The sequence below is a fragment of the Ursus arctos genome, unplaced genomic scaffold (assembly GCF_023065955.2).
Source record: "Ursus arctos isolate Adak ecotype North America unplaced genomic scaffold, UrsArc2.0 scaffold_11, whole genome shotgun sequence".
NCBI lineage: Eukaryota > Metazoa > Chordata > Mammalia > Carnivora > Ursidae > Ursus > Ursus arctos.
Genome location: NW_026622775.1, coordinates 23,423,622 through 23,445,130, shown reverse-complemented (window position 1 = coordinate 23,445,130; position 21,509 = coordinate 23,423,622).

Genomic DNA, 21,509 nt, shown 5'->3' with positions numbered 1-21,509 from the left:
AATCTTAACTGCAAATGAGTATCACAACCTCAAAGTGAAATACGAAGATTTTTACAGCACAAACACAGTACACGTTGAGAGTCATCAAAATGATTATAAAACACCAATTTGATGAATAATTTTTATTGAAGTGTAATTGACATACAGCATCCTATTAGTTTCAGGTGTACCTCATAGTGATTCTGTATTTTTACATACTATGAGATGATCCCCATGATAAGTTTAGTTAGCAACTGTCACCACAAAAGTTACTACAATATTATTGACTATGTTCCCTATGCTATACATTATATCCCCATGACTTATTTATTTTATAACCAGAAGTGTGTGCCTCTTCATTCATTCTCTTCACCTCTTCAGCCCACCCTCCAACCCCTCCTCTCTCTGGTAACCAACAATTTGTTCCCTGTATCTATAAGCCTGATTCTGTTTTGTTTGTTCACTTGTTGCTTTGTTTTGTTTTGTTTTAGATTCCACATATAAGTGACATCATATGGTATTTGTCTTTCTCTGACTTATTTAATAAGCGTAATACTCACTAGGTCCATCTATGTTGTTGCAAATGGCAAGATTTCATTTTTTTTACAGCTGTGTAGTATTTCATTATAGATATAGATGTAGATATAGATATATGCTACATCTTCTTTATCCGTTTATCGATCAGTGGGTGCTTAGGTTACTTCCATTTTTGGCTGTTGTAAACAATGCCACAATGAGCATAGGGGTGCACATATCTCTTCAAATTAATGTCTGTGTCTTCTTCAGATAAATATCCAGGTACATTTCCATAGTGCCTGCAGCACTTTACATTCCCACCTACGTGACCATGGACAAGGAAGTATACAAAAGTGGCCAAGTAGGAACTCCATCTAGAAAAGGACAGGACTAATGAGACAGGAAAAAGTGGTAAAGTTCATTAATTAGAGATTCTGGAGAAGTCAAAATATTGTTGGAGTGTGAATACTGGAAAGAGGTGAAGTGTAAAGTACTTGGAAAGATAAGCGTTGATTAAAGTGGGATGTTTGAAATTGAGACTGATGATATTACAGCTCTTGATAATCCCTAAGCCCAGAATATAATAATAGGAGTTCCTGACTAAGTCACTTGGAGTAATAAGCTATTGTTAGTAAAGAAATTAAAGAGTGATCATGGATGTCAATGCCCTCCAGCCAAAGAAACATACTAATAAGTTGACCAAGTTTGAATTTACTCATTGTGATGAGATAAAACACACACCATGGGAAAACGTGGGGCATTTCATTAAGATGATAGTAGAAAGGGCATATTAATGTCTGAGGTTTGATTGGATGACTTTAGGGAGGGTTTGTGTAGCAAGGCTTTGCTCTGGGTTGGATGCTATCATGAAACAGAGATAATTCCATGATTGAATATTTTACTACAGCTTACTAGTCCAGGGATAAAGCAATCGTTGGTAAAGAAGCAACAGCTCCTCATATTAGTCAAAACAGATGTTTGGTCATTTTTTGTGGTTTGGAAAATATATATATTTTTTTACTGTAATCAGACATAATTCTGGTGTAGACTTGATTTTTTCTCGATTTACTTGATCACAGCTTGGCCTTGTCTGTTCTTCATACTTACAGTCAAAAGGAGAATACCAAAGCCTAGCTGTGAGGGTCAAGCAGCTTCTATCAATAGCAAAGCACAGCCAAAAATAAGTAGCAGACTAGCTCCTGGATGGCACAGACTGCCTTTCTCTTTCTCTGTGTGTTGTATGAATGGATGTGCCTTAAAATAATTACTAAAGTCATTATGAAGAGAAACAGAATGAGCTAGTTCAAATCCTTAAAAGAACAAGAATGACAAGAAGCTTGATCGACTGATGCAAAAAAAAAAAAAATGAGTGCTTTGGGTGGTGCAGTTTGATGGCATATGCTTCAAAAAAGCTGAGCTTTTTTGAGAAAGGACTTAGGAAAAATAAACTGGAAGTAGCAATGAAAAGCAAAAAGGACAATATCCTCACCTCTAGAACTTATGTAGAGTATGAAAGAGAGAGAAATAAATAGACCAATTACTCAAGAGAGATAACTGATGACTTCAGGATCTTAGCAGATTTAATTTCACAAAGAAGTTGAAGGCAATTGTGGCAGATAATGTTTGGTGGCTAACCCAGCAGTCATTCCCATCTGTCTTTTCATTTGCTCTCTCCCCATAATTAAAACAGTATCCCTTATGAAAACTACTAGAGGCCACGTGACCTAGCTTGGACCAGTAAGACATAAGGATGAATCATTGGAGAGCTTTTGTTTTCCTGTTCAAATAGGCAGACACAGACTCCTTACTACCTTCAGAAAGAACCAGAGGCTTTCAGTTACATCAGCCATCCTCCATTTAAGAGGTAAGGCAAAAACATGAGGACAGAAAACCAGTATGCTGAGAATGGCAGAGAAGAAGTACTGAAACTTAGCCAATGGTAGCAACTGTCCCTATGTGGACCTCAGGTTATGTCCATAGGGAAATATGACCATATTGTCAAGCCACTTCACCAGGAATACACTATTTACAGATAAAACCAATCAAATGTAACTGAACCAAAAATATTCTGAAAAAAATTGAAAACTATTAGGTCAGACCGAAAACTCTAGGTGGTACAACGGAAACTCTTGTTTGGTGGCTACTGAGTCAGATCAGACAGATGGAGAATAGTCCCAGTGATGATGTCTAACCTGGAAGGCTTTACCTACTGGTGTACCTAAGTGACTAATTGGTTCAGGAAAGCTCTCAATTCTAAAAATAATCTTTTTTGGAGAAGTGGTTACTTAGGCAGCTATTAGTATACTGTGAGGAAGACAATGACCTGGTGGATGGATGGTATGAATATAAAATGGGAAAAGAGATTTACCCAAGGTAAAGGGAGCTCTGGGCATCTCAGTCAAGAGCTAATTTCAGCCTCTGCCTAAATCTTTTCTTTTCTTTTCTTTTTATCTTTTGTTTTCTTCTTTTTTTTTCCTAGATGAAGAGCCAAAGGGTCCTCTAGACACCAGAGACTAACTTAATTTTAGGTGATTTTGTCCATTTCTATACAAGCTTGTATACAAGTTGATTTTCTGTCAGGCATGATAATCTGGGTAATTAATTGTATGCCCATAGAATGTCAGGTATTGTTAATCTCTTTGCATTTTGTGTCCTAACCTTAAAATCTATAAAGCAAATTTGTGAATTTAGAAAGAAAAACTGTACACTCTACTACTGTCTCATATACCTATAACTTTGATATAGAGGAATCTGGACCAGACTCCTTCAATTTTCACTTCATGTCGAAGTGAATAACTACATTCTCTGAGGGATTCTCTGAGGGAAAGGATCACATCTGTGTAAACTTTTTATATTTTATTTTGGACTGATTGACACCCTAAGAACTACAGCTCAATAAAAGGAAAGAATAACTATCATGCTGCGCACTAAGCTTTTTCTGATTTATTATCAGTGTATATAACCATTTTCATTTTCCTATATAATTATTTGATTATTAATTATAATGAGGCTTTAATAGAAACTCAATTTTCTAAAATAATTTTCTTTCTAACAATCGGACAATTAATTAAAGGTCTTGTAATGTTTACAGTTATTTTTCTTTGTTCCTTCCTTAATTCATCCCTGAAATTCTCCCTAATTGCTTTCTTACTGCTTTCATTCTTACCACTCTTTAATCTCTCCTCTCTTTCTTTCTCTACTTCTCCCTATTCTCCTTCCTTTATAGTCTTTTATTCCCTTCTTTCCCAACTTCAAAAAAAATTGAGATATCTTTGAAATATAATACTGTACTGAAAGTATAAAACTGTTGTATAATGCAGCATAATGATTCAATATCTGTATATTTTGTGAAATGATCACCACAAGAAGTCTAGTTAACACCCATCTCTATACATAGTTACAAATTTCTTTCTTGGGATGAGAACTTTTAAGATGTGTTCTCTTAGCAACTTTCAAATATGCAATACAGTGTTGCTAACTACAGCAGCATGCTGTAGGTATATTCGTAGGACTTATGTTTCTTATAACTGGACATTTGTACCTTTTGACACTTCCCCAATCTTGCCCACTCCCCAACCCTGCCTCTGGCAACCACCACCCTATTCTCTGTATCTATGAGCTATCAGCGTCCTGATTTTTAAAAAGAATTTATGGTAGTTTAGAGTGTGTTGTTTCATGTTTGTTCAAAGACATAAAATAACTACCTTCCAAATTTCATGTGTAATATGATTACAAATTAACCTTTGTTTGTGTTTTAAATTTTAAGTACATGCAGATAGAAATAGACATCATTGACATAATTGCTTTAGAACTCTAGGAACTAACCATACAATTTACCCTATAATTTTAATGCTCAGATAACTACATATCATTTGTATTTTATTTAGTGATCTCCTATAAGTTGTTGCTAACTTTATAATCTTAGGACAATAACACACTAGCCTTAAAACTAACATGTTTATTTTCATAGGCAAAACTTTTGAGAAAGTTAAAAGATGCTCAAATTTTTAAGTTTTGTGAAAGAATGCCAAATTCTTTTCAACAAAGGCTAATTGAATTGACTGTCACGTAAGCAAAATATAAATATAACCATTTCTCTATGCCCTCAACAGTCTTGGAGCTTATAAAATTTTGTTTATTGACAATATGATAGTTATAAAATTTTCTTATTGTATTAATAATCACTCCTCTGACTTCCAGCAGGCTAAGAAAATTTTATACATTTACTACTACACTAAAATTCCTTTTCTGTGAAATGTGTGATTGTATTTTTGTATATTGATTTATTGTGCTTGTTTTGCTTGTCTTGCTTGTCTTGCGCTTATGAATTATTAGCATCTCTGTGCATATTTTTAAATCATATTTTGGTAATATTTCTCCAAGCTTGTCACACATATTTTCATTTTGTTGATTCTCTTTGTAAACTGTGACCAAACAGATGTTTTTTACAAATTTCTATGCTACAAAATGTGTTAACTTTATCATTGTGACTGGTCTCCCCAACACTAAAATATAGATATAGATTAGATTTTACCATTGTCTCGATTCTTTTATTTTTTTAAGATTTTTTTTAATTTATTTGTCCAAGAAGAGAGAAAGAGCACAAGCAGTGTGAGCTGCAGGCAGAGGGAGAAGCAGGCTCCCCACTGAGCAGGGAGCCATGCAGGACTCGATTCCAGGACACTGGGTCAGGACTTGAACCAAAGGCAGATGCTTAACCAGCTGAGCCATCCAGGCGTCCCTTGATCCTTTTATTTTTAATATTTAAAGGTAACATAGTGATTAATGATGTGGATTTAGAATCTGCATACCTCAATTCAAATTTCAACTCCATCACTTTAGCAACTGTATAACATCAGGCAAGATACTAATCTGTTTGTGAAGATAATAATATGAAGATAATAATATTCTCATGTCATGAAGCAGCTGGGAAGAATAAATATGTTAAAGGAGTTTAGGGCAATGATCTGTATACAGTAAAAACTCTTTATATGTGTTAGCCATTATTTAATTTATCAATAACTTATTTATCCTTAATATTTTATCTTTATTTTGCCAAAAACAATATCGAAAAACATATTACATATTTAAATACTTAACTGATCGCTATTAAAATCACAGATGTGATAGAAACATCCATTAAAGGAATTTCATACAGTATTATTAAAAATTTTGACTCAGGAAAAGTGGTATTAACATTTAAAATATCTAGTAAAATAGTCTTTATAGGAATACCTTGTTTTCTTACACTTCTCAGATATTGTGTTTTTTATAAACTGAAGGCTTGTGGCACCCCAAGGTCAAGTCTATTGGTGCCATTTTTCCAACAGCATTTGCTCATTTCATGTCTGTGTCCTTTTGGTAATTCTTGCAATATGTCAGATTTTTCATTATTTTTATATTTGTTATGTTGATCTGTCAGTGATTATGGTTCTCTGAAAGCTCATAGAGAGCATTTTTAACTATAAAATATTTTTAATTAATGTACTTGGATTGTTCTTTTTAAACATTACGTTTTACAAGCTTAATAGACTACAGTATTGTGTAAACATAACTTTTATATGCACTGGAAAAGAAAAAAAATTCAGGTATGCAGGTATTCTGAATCAATATAATTTACTATAAAATAAAAATTATTAAATATTATATATAAGGTGAATATTTTAAAGGTTTATTAATATAAATTTCATGTATATACAACTTACTTTTTACAGTTGACCCTAGAACAACACGGGTTTGAACTGCATGGGCCCACTTATATGTGGATTTTTTTTCAATACAGTACGGTAAATGTATTTTCTCTTCCTTATGATTTTATTGAAAGCATTTTCTTTTCTGTAGGTTACTTTATTGTAAGAATACGGTATATAATACATACAAGACACAAAATATTTATTAACTGACTGTTTATGTTATGGGTAAGGTTTACGATCAATAGTAGGCTACTAGTGGTTAAGTTTTGGGGGAGCCAAGAATTATATGGGGATTTTTACCCATGAAGGGGGTCAGTGCTCCTAATCACCATGTTGTTCAAGAGTCAACTGTATTATCAAAAATTCATCTCATGGGAAAAATCCAAATATATTACTACTTTGCTAAGATTGGCCAGGCCTGCAATCTCACCAGAAGCTTGAGCTCCTTTTCAGAGCTCATTAAAACTCTTGGCAGAATTTAGTATCTTGAGGTTATAGAACTGAGGTCACAGTTTTTTGGCCAGCTGTCAATCTGGGACTATTCTCAGCTACTAGAAGCTGCCCACAGATCCTGTCCTGCATGCCTCTCCACAACAGGGTAATGTGCTTCTTCAAGGTCAGCAAGAGATATCTTCAAATCTCTGGGCCTTTCTTGATCTCTATCCCTAGATATTCCTCTGAAGGACTCAGCAGATTAGTCAAATTATAAGTACTATACAGGGCTTCTGTCCAAGGGTGTGGGGTCATCTTAAAAGTCTGCCTATGGTATTCATTTATTCCCATCATCTGGAATATGTTGGATAACTTTGACTATCTCTTTCGACTGTATTGTCAAAATGATTGTCATAAAATTATGCTGTTTCAATTATTCTTAGTTTTCCTGAATTTTGTTAAATTCCACAAATAATCTACTTATGTCCTCTTTTAAATTTCCAGCATCATTTATTTCTTTTGCTTTTTGAAATTGTGTTCAGTTTATTTGCCTTTTCAAAGTACCAGAACTTACAGTTGTGGATGCTTGTTATTCAGTCCTCACTATTAAGAATCATAGATGCCTTTTGGAATTTTTCATTTCATCTTCCTAATTTTTTGTTTTTCCTATTTTAATTCATCATCATGCCACACTTTGGGTTGATTTTGTCAGGAGTTCAGCCAAGCTGGAAACAAAAAGCTGAGCTCCCACATATCAGAGCTACCAGTTAAAGCAAACTCCAAATGAAAGTAATAGCGTAGCTCTGAACCAGTGACCTCAGTAGTTTAAGCAAGAGGTTAAACCAGAGAAAGAGCTGCCTCCCTCCTGTTTTACTTTCTCCCATGGCACAGCATCCCAGTCAAAGGTCAGGTGGATCAGCATAGATGAGTCATCTCATGGCCAAGGAACCCTAAACTAAAGTCTTATAGACCAGGGGATGAGGAGAAAGAGCAGGCCAAGGGGAATGGGAGGAAAACTGAGAGGGAAAAGAACTGAATTCTAAGTGGGATTGGGGAAAACTGTCTTCAAGGTGTCTCCTCTGCCCCACTTAAGAAGGCCTTTGCAAAAGCTCACACAAGGCCCCAGGAAAGAGACTGAGGAATGACGGTGTCTGGACTAGAAATGCACATGTGTGTCAGAACATGGCAGCACAGAGGGACCTTCGTCCTTGACTGCAATTCACTCAGAGACAGCAGCGCGCCGGCCATGCCCCCCCACCCCCCGGGTGTGGGGCAGACAGCTGTCCTCTGTAAGGACCCTGAGTTAGGCCTTTGTAATTGCCTCTGGTTGGGCCTGACAAATCGCACATAGGTTTTTGGCCAAGAGACAGATTTTATCTTGTCTATTTATGGCATAGGAAAATTTTATTTCAATAGAAGTTTACAGGTAATATAAAACATTTAATACAATGCATTTGTACTTTCTTTGATGACATATACTTTATTGTATTGTGTACGTTTTAAGACATATCCTGAAAAGTTAAAAATTAAGCAGTGTTGTGGCTTTCTTCTTCTTCTAACCCTGCCCCAGTTTCCAATACATATCACACATGTGCCCTTGAGCAATGAAGATTTTCTTGCCAGCACACGGAAAATGACTCGTGACTTCTGGGTCAAGATAATGTAAAGAGTCAACTCTGAATCATTCTGCCTTAAAACAGATATGTTGAATGATAGAACATAAAAAAGAAAAAACAACAACAAAAGACAGGATAAGCTCAAATGCAGGATATTTATAGATGTAAACTAGATTATATAATTGAAGAACAAAATACTTAGCAGAGCTAAAAACTGAAGGCTTACTGGGATTCAAGCAATTGAACAAGGTAGTGAGAGGTAGAAGATTTGTTCCTAAGAGAAAAGGAGACTTAGCCTTTTTTTAAATTAAAATATATTTGACATATAGCATTGTGCAAATTTAATGTGTATAATGTGTTAATTTGATATTTTTGTATATTGTAAAATGATTGACACTGTAGCAATAATTAGCACCTCTATCACATTACATAATTACCATTCCTTTTTAGTAGTTAGAATAATTAGTTCCAGTCTCTCAGCAAGTTTGATGATTATAATAACTGGTGTTGTCTATATTCACTATATTGTGCATTAGATCTCTAGTGCTTCCAGGCATATACCAAAGAGGAATGAAAATAAGAATATCTAGGAGATATCTCTACCCTTGTGTTCACTATACCAATGTTCACAGCAGCCAAAATAAAGAAGAAACCTGAGTGCCCATAGACAGATAAATCGATAAAGAAGATATGCCATTTGTAACAATGTGGACCTAGAGAATTTATAATAAGAGAAGTCAGAAAGACAAAGACTGCATGATCTCACTTCCATGTAAAACCTAAAAAAGCCAAATTCATAATAACAGAATAAAATGGTGGTTACTAGGGGATAGAGGGTGGAGGGATAGGGCAGGTATTGTTTAAGGGTACCAACTTGTCACAGGTAGTAAATAAGCTCCAGAGATGTAGTTCAAATAGCAGTCTGAAGCCAGGGCTGGGGAGACCTCTATTCTTCAGAGTACCTATAGTTACTAAACACTGTTTTAACATAGAAAGAATTGTTAACTCTGTATAGTATATATAACCTCTCCTTGGGTTTAAGATAAAAGAACACAAGGTTTCTAAGTCATCCTCTGGAATTTTTTTTTTTTTTTAAACAGTGATGTACTTAAGAATCAGTTGATGAATTTCTCTATAAACAGATTTATTATCCCATCCACCCCTGTATCATCTGATCCATGGGAATGAATGGGCATTGAAAGCCTTGGAATTTTCATTTCTAATTATCAACCTAACTTTTCTGGTGTTTAAGTCCTCAGGGGACACTTCTTGAAAAAATTCCCTGCTCCCAAGCTTGACAAACATTTTGTAATTTAATGTCCTAACCCCCTTGATTAACCCAACAGAGAGGGTCACTGCTTTACCCTTCCCAGTTCTTGATGGCCACCATGCTTGATAAAAATCCTACTCTGTTTCATGTGATCATTCTTGTTTTTCGAACAACCCTCAAGTCTGCATTTAAAAAATAAATAAATTTGGCTTATTACACATGCAAAAATAGTAACACATTTTAAGGTGGACATGACTATTGTGTGGCAAATACTTGATCATATTCCTTCAGTGAGATAACGTTTGGGGGCTTGTATTAGAGGGTAGGGAAAGCTTTATAGGAAATAGGAAAAAAAGATATAAATTAGGTCAGCCCATTCCTAAGGATTCAAACATATTCACAAATGTTTAATTTAATTGCTTCAAAAGTAAACTAATAAAAAGTTAAAATATAAATTTATGTGTTTTAAAAAGCACAAGTAATTAAGTTGAATTTTGTAGTTATAAATTCCTCTAAAATGTACAAAGGTCTTAAGTATCTTTTTCTATTTGATTATGTACAGAACATGGAACGTTTAAACCCGCTAAATATAGCTAATTTATTTGTTACGGTTTTATGTTTTGATTTTCCCCCTTCCCTGTTCTTTTACAGAAACTCTGAAGGAGATAAATTTGATTTATAGCAGATTATTGGAGTAAACAGAGATATTATTAATGCATTTCAGCAGTCAAGCATTAAAAGCACACAATACAATAATAATGAGTTGTTCATATCAACTTGCCTCTAAAAATTGAAAAACATAAGAAAGTATCATTTAAGAATTGTAATAATTCCATGTCCTTTGGAATGTATAACTGTCATTATTTATTATGATTTTGAACTATTTTTAGTATTTCAGCTTCCTATTCATCCCTCTCAAAATAAAGTGAAAATTTGAAAGGCACAGAAAACCCAAATGCTTTCATAAATCTTAAAATAAAAACTTAGGAAAAAACATGATGGAGAATAAATAGTAGTCATCTTCCTGTTTGTTTTATTTGTTATTTGTAATATATGTTAATATTTGTTTTATTTGTTAATATTTTATGTCAATGCTACTATTTTTGAGATTATTTTCTCTTCAAATAACTCCATTTTGATTAAAAAATAAAATTTCTATGTATATCCTTGAAATGGAAATGATTATTGGTTTCACGTGGTCCATGTAAACCGGTGGTAGGCAGAATAATATTCTTTCTCCTGGTGTCTATGTCCCAACTATTGGAACCAGGCTGAAATTTCTGTCATTATAGATTAGTTTGTGTTTTTGAAATTTTATAGACATGAAATCTTACCATAGGCACTCTTTTTTGGTATGGCTTCTTTCATTCAATATAATAATTTTGATTTATTCATGTAGTTGTGCGTAGCAATAGTATTTTTTTTCAATAGTATTTTCATTTATATTGCTGAGGAGTATACCATTGTATGGGTATGTCACAATTTGTTCATCCATTAACTTTTTCGTGGACATTTGGTCTGTGTCCATATTTTGGCTATTACAAAAAATCAATTACAAACACTCATATACAAGTCTTTGCATGGATATACATGCTTTCATTACTTCCATATAAATACCTAAGAAAGAAATGGCTGGGTTATGTTAGATGTATATACAAGTTGTTTTTTTTTTTAATAATCTGTCAAAATGATTTCCAAAGTGTTGCACCATTTTACATTCCCAGAAGCAGCATGGGAGTTCAAGTTTCTCAGCATCCTTGCCAACATCGGATTTTTTATTTTTAACTCTGAGTTATCCTAACAATTGTTTAGTAGTATTATTGTGGTGATTTTAATTTTCGTTAATTCAAATGGTATTAAATATCATTTCATGGTCTCACTTACACACACACACACACACACACACACACACACACAGATACCAAATGATTTATATGTATATATATATATTGTTCGGTAAAATGTATGTCCAAATTTTTTGACTCTGCCAATCTATTTGTAAATTGTTTGTTTGGGTTTCTTTTAATGAGTTCTGAGGGTTCTTTATAAATTCTCTATACAAAGCCTTTTTAATGATTTAAAAATACTTTCTCCCAGGGGCACGTGGGTGGCTCAATCAGTTAAGCATCTGATTCTTGATCTCAGCTCCAGTCTTGACCTCCCGGTTATGAGTTCAAGCCCGGTTCTGGGGCTTACTTAAAAAAACAAAACAGGGGCGCCTGGGTGGCACAGCGGTTAGGCGTCTGCCTTCGGCTCAAGGCGTGGTCCCGGCGTTATGGGATCGAGCCCCACATCAGGCTCCTCTGCTGTGAGCCTGCTTCTTCCTCTCCCACTCCCCCTGCTTGTGTTCCCTCTCTCGCTGGCTGTCTCTATCTCTGTCAAATAAATAATAAAAAAATAAAATCTTAAAAACAAAACAAAACAAAAAACTTTCTCCAAATTTGTAGTGTATGTTTTCGTCCTATCAATAGTGTACTTAAAGGAAAAATTTTCATTTTTATGAAGTCTAATTTATAAACACTTTACTCTCACAGATCATCTTTTTGGTGTTGACATAGGAATTAGGAAATATTTGCTTAAATAGATGGCTTCAAGATTTTTTTTCTTGTATTTTCTTCTAGAAGTTTTATAAATTCTGTTTTACATGTAGGTCTATGATCTATTTGGCTTAAAAAAGAGATTATTGTTTAGGAGTTATTAAACATGTATATTAACTCTCAGAAGTCAGGGAGGGACTCACCGAAAAGAGTTAGTAGAGACAGTACCTGAAGATCACACAGGCCAAGAGGGTGACAGTTTCTGCCAGACAGAATGGAAAACCCCATGAATCACAAAAAGGGTTATAGTCCTCAAGCGTCTTGCTTTAATCGTTGGTCATAATTAGTTTTAAATGAAATGCTGATCTGGTCTCATTTTATAAACTTTGAAAGGAAGTTTTTAAAGAATAATAATATAGCCCAGTAATTTATCTGCATGATGAAATAAAGCTAAAAGATATTATTAGGGTTACGAAAATATACAGCACCCTAAAAGGTAAAAATTCTAATTTATGACATTCAATTAAAAATTATTAGACATGTAAACAAGTAGGAAAATATAAGTCATATTGAGAAGAAAAAAACTCACCAAAACTAACATAAAACCTACCTATCTAGAGATAAGACTGTATATGTTAAATGAAAAAACTCAAATGAAAGCTTAGAGATAAAAAACCATAAATTCTGAGATGAAAAAATACAGGATTGAAAACAGATTATGGATTATGGACGAAATGATTAGTGAACTGGAAGACATCCTGATACAAACTATCCAAACAGTACACAGACCTGATTACCAGCATCTAGTGTCTCCCAAAACCAATGTCAAAACATGGAATACAGATGCCTATCCAGGCCACCCTGGCAAATGAACCATACTATATTTTCTTTGACTCCTGGGTTTAGGCAAATGACCTGGGCTTTTGGTCAAGCCACTGGTAAACCTTAGACCATCATATAAAACAAGATTCCTTGTGGAGACAAAACATTGATGCAAAAATGAGGTCTGCTGCTTATATGCTCTTTGTTACCCTTTAGGATGCTCTCCAGAAAGAGCCCCCTGCTGACGAAGCCGAGCAAAACCAACCTGTGCGAGCTAAACCCGAGACTCAACTGTTTTCCACCCAGAACATGCGGGCTGTGATCATCTAGCTCCGTGACAGGGTGGCTTGAGAAAATAGTGACACCATCGTAAATCGAGCCTCCAGACAGGGACTACCACTCTTTCAGAAGAAATCAAAACATCACAACAAGGCTACCCACCTGCCAGATCCTATTCGAGATTAAAAACACTGCCCAGCAGGCCAGGGAATACTTGGCAAATAGATCACATTGGGCCTGTCCTTCCATCAGAAGGGTTCCATCAGATCCTGACTGCAGCTGGCACTTTGTTCAGGTTTGGCTTAGCCATTCGGTTCTGTTCCTCTGACTCAGGCCATATTACACAGGCTTTGCAGGACCTCCTCTGTTTCCTGTTTAGTTTCCTTGAGCACATTGAATCTGGTAATGACCTCAGATTGGAAGTCAATTATACATACAAATGAGCTCTGTCACGGGCATATGGTAGACCCTCCATAACACCCCCAAGTTGTAAGGTGGTTGAATGTTTTAAAGGACAAATAATTTATAGGCTTAAGTGGTATGGGGTGGGAAGGACAAGATAACCTCAGCCTGGACCATACACCTCAGGTGAGCAGTTGGGCTTCATTGTAGCAATGGCTTCCCAAATACTTCTAATTTGCTGCTCATGTTTCTTTATATAGTTATTGACAGCTAAGTCTCCATGGCAATCCTGCAAGGGCCTTCCATCCCTTCTAATTATTCATGATAACGTAAACTGATGGGAGACCAAGGATGGCTATAAACAGCAAGTGATGAAAGGTGAGAGGTGGTGCAAACCTATTATAAAGTTTCCAGAATCTGTTCTGCCTAATTCTTAAACATGATATGTCCCTGGATAAATTGTATAGAAATATCTTTCTGTAAAAATGCTTTTCTGTCCTCTTGTACAACTCTTCTGGATGAGAGTCTGGAGGTAAATAGGGAATGATTAAGAAAACATGAAATTTTGATTATTGAATAAGTTTTAAAACAATGGGGGCGAGGCAGGGGAATCTGGTAGTTGGGAAGGAATGAGGAGGAGGAAGGTATTAATAATCTTTACTTTTCAGAATTGCTTCTGAAATCTTTCTCCTCATCCTGAAGGAAACCTCCTTGTGGTGCTTTTCCAACCTCCTGTGAGCACTTTGAATTCCAGCTGACTGCTGAGACCAGAATTGCACCTGACAATACTGACTCTACGACAGCAGGGGGTGGCCTCGGCTCCTGCAGTTTCCACAGAGAACACCTCCAGATGTCATCCACACACCTGAGGCTGATGAACTAAAGTCATGGACAAAAACAACTGTTTGCAACTGACTGTCTCAGGTAGTCTTTTTGAAACCAAGGACTACCCTAAATTATTCAGGCTGTACCGAAAACCCTGTGGTGCAAGGACATATCGGAGCCCGATTAATCTGACCGATTAATGTATCCACTAACATTGTGAACAGTTTGTGTCCAGCAGGACTGTGTGTGCCCTCTGGGACTGTACTTTTATATGTACATGATTATTATGACAGGGGTGCAAAAAGTCCATCCAAAAGTACAATCCTTGAGGGTACACCAAACAGGGCAGCCTCTGCTTTGTGGCCGGTCCTGAAAGATCAAGACTAATGGAGCTAAGGAGTCGGCCTTCAGGCCTAAATCCTGTGATCAGGCTGCAGGGTCATCAGCAAATTAGAAAAGCTGTAATAGCAGGTCTCATGAGAGAGAGCTGCTCTCCCACACCAGACTTGGTGCACAGCCAGCACACGAGAGCTTTCTGGAGAATTGTAGTCAAGGACTCGGGCACCCGCAGGACCAGCTGTGCTCATGGGCACATCTACCTTCCTAGCCCCGGGGCTTCCTTTGGCAGCCCTCCTGACATTTTCAAGCACCTCAGCTGAGACCTCCTTACTAGGTGATAAGGGTTGGGCATGACTAAGGCACTTCTCTCCATTCTGACTCAGTGCGTTTCCACTCCTGGCCCTTCTTTTCTCCCTTCTCAAGCCACATCCCTGGTCCCTAAAACCACAGGAACCTTTTGTTCAGGACTCCTCAGCGGTGAGATTCCATTCCCTTCTCCTGGGCTGCACGTCATCTGACTGGGCTTTGCCTAGTACCATTACATGGGGAGAAAATAGGACAAGCAAGCCTCTTTGTTCTAGGATGTCAGGACTGGGGGTGTGTGTTAGCAAAGTACACTTATATATGCCACATTATTATTACCACATAATTAAATTAGAATCAATTATAAAAAGATAACTTGAAAAATACATAAACATACACACAGATTTAACACACATTTTAAACAACTGATCACTTCAAAATGTCATTGTATGGAATAGAAATATTTTGAACTGTTAAGGATACATATATGTATACGTGTGCATGGATAGATATAGATATGATATACATATCATTCACTGAAACGGTAATTAAAAGGAACATTTAGAGTTTAAGTGGCATAAAGAAAACTAAAATGGTTCACTAAATGAGCTAAAATTTAATTTAAGAAGTTAGAAAAAAGAATAGCATAATAAAACCAAAAATAGTACAATAATGGAAATAATAACAAGAGCTGAAAATCATGCCAAAATAATTACATGAGAGAAGAGGAAGCAAATTAAAAAGTGGTTTCTAAAAAATTAATTAAGTCAGCAAATCTTTGTCAAAATTAATAAGCAGAAAAACAAGATAGAAGGCTGAAATAAGAATATTAAGAATTGTGGAATAAAGTAGCCATGAAAGCTGCAGAGATTAAACTGTAAGATGATAATATTTCTAAAAACCTTTATTACAATAAACTTGGCATTTTAAAGGAGATCAGATATCATAGTTTACTTATCATTATATGTACATGTGCATACCATGTATAACTTACACATACTCTAAAAGAAATAGATTACATGACTATTAGTATATCTTTAATGCAAATTAAAATCTTCACACTAAGAAAATATAAGCTGAAATGCTAAAAAGATTATTTTAAATAAATACATATACCAATCTCAAATAAATTCCTGCAGTAGATAACACCTTAGCAATACAAACAACTCCAAACACATTTGAAATTAATTTCTTTGATGACAAAGCCAGCCAAAGATGAAATGAGAAAAGGCAGAGGGCAATCTCATCCAGATACAGATGCTAGGGTTCTATCTACTTAAAATACTACTGATTATGGAAATGCATAAAAAAAGACAAGGCATAAGAGATTGGTGGTTGCCAGAGGCAAGGGCTGGGAGGTAGGAGAAATGGATGAAGAGGGTTAAAAGGTGAATAAAAAACAAATAAAAAGAAGAAAAAGAGATAATATACCATGATCAGGTCCTAAAAGTAACAGTATGCCACAGCATCCCCCTACTCCAACCTACCCCCATCAAGGGAAAATGGGAAATATCTGCAAATGCTATTCTCAGGTTGCTAAAGGGAGATCCACGTTCATATTCCAGCCCTAAATTTTTTAGGAGAATCACCACAAGGCAAATGTCACCCTCTTTTTTCAATAATTATTCAACATCCTTAAAAAGATTCTTCCACTTAAATACACCCAAATCACATTCATCGATCAATCACTAAAATAATACCCTGGATATTTGTCCTGACTGGGATGATCCCCTAACTTGAGTCATTGGAACAAAATACAGCTTACATCTTATACTATTATCTAATTAAATTTACATGTTCAATAAATTTAATTAATTCTACAATCATGCAATTATTACCTTAATACCATATATGTTAAACTAATTATATATTCCTTTTGTACTTTGATTTAAAACGAATATATTTTAATTACAATTTTAAACAGAGAGTCCAGAGAACACCTGTTCTCTGGACACTTACATTGCATACCACCAATGTTGGGCATAATATTTCCTATCATGGTTGAGCTGCATCTTCACCTCTTATTCGTTTCTGTTTCCTTAGCTTTGACCCAGATCTCCCCACTTTTCCACACAGTCACATCAATGTGCCTCAAGACCTCACAGTCCCTCAAGATGCCGCAGTGTATTTGGCATATGTCCCTACCACATCAAGATCCCTGGAATGTACGTATTTTACCACTTAACCTTAAAGAAAATTCTCTTACATTACCTCTTAATTTTCTCATGCTTCACCATCCATTGGGTTAGTTGATAAGATTGGCTGGCATCTTTCTTATTTCTACTTGTTTTCCTAAACTATTAAGTGCACCTCTGTTGGAGAAAAACAAAACAAAAAACAAACAAAAAACTACAGCATTGATACATTGTTATGAACACAAACATCTTCGCCTTTCTAGTATCCACTCATACTTTAAAGGTTTTTGTGTGTGGTGTACTTTATTTGTTGTTTTTCCACTTCCCACCAGCATCCTTGAGGAATTCGACATCAATGTGGACAAAAAAAAATGTTGGATTTTTACAACACATGACCTTTTCCTCCACATAGCTCAACTACTTGCACCCAAATTTGTACCTGAATTCTTGTCAAACCAAAACAATAATAAACTTGTATTGGAAACTGAGGTCAGCCTGATTATTCACAATTATTTGAGGTATTTTCATAGTAACCACTCAGTTGTAAGCAGTATGTGAAGGTTATCAGTCAACCTACTACCAGCTGGTATAGTATAACAAAAGCAAGTCTTGGATGAATTCTGCATTACCAGGAAATGTTATTGCCATTTAGGCACAAAAATAATTTTTACATGATTCTGGAAGCTCAATGAATTCCCAGTGTGGTGTCCTTCTATGCTCTCCAATAACACTCTGAAGAGTTCACACAAGTCACATGCAACAATATTCTAGCAAAAGAATTAAGTGAACCTTCTCATCCATGCCAGGCAACACAGAAATCCATAGAATTAAAGGCCTAAGGACCGATTTCTATAGTGTCTCTAGTTTCCTATAATTTGTATAAGCATGGAAGTGCCTTTATGATATTTTTAGTGGTCTGCTCGTGTTGATGATTGTTCATCTCACAAGTTAGAAATCCTTACAGATATCCATTACACTAATAAATCCTTGGTACAGACAGCAGTAAGTATAACTAAAATATTTTCAGTAGTTATATCTTGAGAGTAAAATTTCATTTTAGTTTTGACATATTAAATAACCACATGGGAAGTGTTTATATCAGATTATATAAATTCAAATATTAGTTTAAAATGAAACATGAGCCCCAAGAATTCAGGCTTCAATAGATAGAGTGATTGAAGTGCTGGGTACTAGTGATAGTAGAGACATAACTATGCAGGAATTTTTATTAGGGATTATTATTATATGTTAGGGCATGGACTGAGTGGTTTCTTCCAATCTCATTATTTTCCTATAAGTAGGGTTGCCCTATAATTCATAATATAAGCATGTTGTCCTTGGCACTATCCCAAGCACCCTGGGATAGGAGGTCATTCTATTACTTAGAGTGCGTAATTTTATAGAACACGGAGTTTCTCAAAACACAGTGTGTGTTATAGTAGACATTTTTCTTTCTTTTTTTTCCCTCATTTTTTAAGATGTTTTTTTATTATATTATGTTAGTAACCATACAGTACATCCCTGGTTTCTGATGTAAAGTTCGATGATTCATTAGTTGCATATAACACCCAGTGCACAATGCAATACGTGCCCTCCTTACTACCCATCACCAGCCTACCCCATTCCCCCACCCCCCTCCCCTCTGAAGCCCTCAGTTTGTTTCTCAGAGTCCATAGTCTTTCATGCTATAGTAGACATTTTTCTACAAGCTATCACCAACACACTGGCAAGTTATCCTACTGGGATGGAGTCTGCTTGCTGACCACAAAAATCTCTTTTGTTCTCCCTGGAAATAAAGATAAACTAAACTTCCAAACTTCATTTAGTCATGGTAATATGACTGATCTCTAGTCAATGGAATGCAAACAAAAATAATGTGTGTTGGGGCGCCTGGGTGGCGCAGTCGTTAAGCATCTGCCTTCGGCTCAGGGCGTGATCCCGGTGTTATGGGATCAAGCCCCACATCAGGCTCCTCCGCTGTGAGCCTGCTTCTTCCTCTCCCACTCCCCCTGCGTGTGTTTCCTCTCTCGCTGACTGTCTCTCTCTGTCAAATAAATAAATAAAATCTTTAAAAAAAATAATGTGTGTTGCTGTCATTTTCCCTCTTCTGTCTGATTCTGGCACCAGAATAATGATCCAGCGATCTGAAAAGGCCTTATATTGAAGATGGCAGAGGTCCTCAGCTTTGACCTGTGAATGATTGTGGAAATATACTTTGGTCTGCCCACCAACTACCCTGAACTGTTACATGAGTAATAAACACTCTTCTATTATGTGAACCATTGTGCACTAGTCTTTCAATCATGGTAGCCCTGCATTCTGTGACTTATCAACCTTCTGTTTGAATCTCAACCATTTGCCTGTATGTAAGGTTTTGTACACCAAGCTCCAAGGACACTTAGTTTTCATTGTGTCTCTACATGTCTTTGTTATTACCAGCGTTATCATAATCTCTGTATAGGAAAAAATAGTCTTCTAATTTTACTGAGGTTTGTTTTATTTCTGGCATTGAATCTTATGCCACACTTGCCTCACTGTGTGGCGGTACAGAAATCACCAAATCCCACAAACCTGGACTTCTTTACCCTTCAGATTGCAAAACAGTGGGATAACAAGTACACGGTGTTGGTGAAGTTGGGAAGATATTTTTGATACAGTAGTCAGAGTAAGTTTCTTTGATGGGCTGATATTTGAATCGATCATTGAATCATATGAAAAAACAAGCCATGCAAAGCTGGCAGAAAGAGTTTTACATGACTTTGTTAATACCGCAAAACTCAATTCCTTGCAGCTTCTACAGGAAGCCAAGAACACCAGGGAACAGATCCAATCCTAAAGATTTAGAGTTGTGGGAGTAGCAAAACTCTATCAGCTATATTGTTTGAGAGGGGGGAAAAAGGCAGCATTTTATTGGTATTTCATTTAAGTACTGTTATATACAAGTGTTTCTATTACTTCTTATCATCTGCAGTAATACATCTTTAGAAGTATAATTGAATAAAGTGCCACTATCCATATATTCCCTGCCTAGTTAATGACTCTAATACTAATTGAAAAGCTTCTGCAGTGTCATAATTCTATCAATAAATCTATGTACTTATAGCACTACTATCAGCAGAGTATCTCATTGTTTTGACCTGGTGCCATTTTAGCAACAGGCAATAAGAAAGGGGAGGAATACTGTCTTGCAGAGCAAACCTTCCTGCTGCTTATGCACACATATTTTTCAGGTCAAGAAAAGTAGTCCTTTTTAAACCTTTAACTTTTGGAGAACTCGATTGTATTGTTCTTAATTTATATAATATTTCTTGATAATCATGTTGTGAGACTATCTGTAAGTCGTCCATGTGAACATTTTATTTTCCTTTTGGTCATTGACCTTCTGTTGTACAATATGATTTTAATTACATTTGGGAGATTTTTTAAAAAGTGCTTAATAACAATTTTAGCATTGCTAGCCTAAAGCTCTCTCTCCTGTTCACCCTTCTCATCGTTACTAATATGATTTTCATCGTTTGTAACCTGCTTTCAACATTTAACTGTAAATCCAGGTAGGGGCAGGGAGAGTTCATGTTTGAAAACTTGGTAGTTTTTATTCTGACATTTAAACAGTTTTTGTTTTGTGTAACACATATAGGCTTTCTTGCACAATGAAACATGTGTTGCGTAGGAGTTACAGAATTCTATTTTGAAGCTGATTCTCCTATTATAGCTTAATATGGTTTGTGGCAGTAAAAGCTATGTCTTGCTTACTGAGTATGTATTTGTGTCAAGAAGGGTTTTATACACTGATGATCAAATAACGACCAAAGTGACATATGATTCCTGTTCTCACGGTGATTAGCCAAGAAAGGAGTGGAAAGGTAGGCAGAATTAGATAATCAATTATACAATGATTATTTCATAACTATTATGTTTAAATTTAGTAAAAATTTGGGTCCAATTTTTTTTAAAAAAAACAGATGTTTGTGAGAGGAAATATTAGAGAGTCTAAACCTAACTTGGAATATAAGGCAATATGTCCCTGGGAAAGTAACTGTAGGTTGAGATCCGATTGATGAGTAAGTGTCAGTAAAATGGGGTAAGCAGAGGAAGCTAGTTAGTAATCCACGTAACAGAAGAGCACGGTCAATGATGATAAATCAGAAAAACATTTGATGTTTAAAAAATGGAGAAAAGGCTTCTACATCTGGGCTTAACGGATGAAAAGGAAATTGGACCAGAGAAAATGGACTGGAGTCAGTATCAAATGGACAGATTAGACACAGTTTATAAGAGAGTAAAATAATGTAGATTTTATTGCAAGTGCAATGGGAAGATGCATAGAGGGTTTAAGCACGGTGTGACATGCTTCTGAAGGG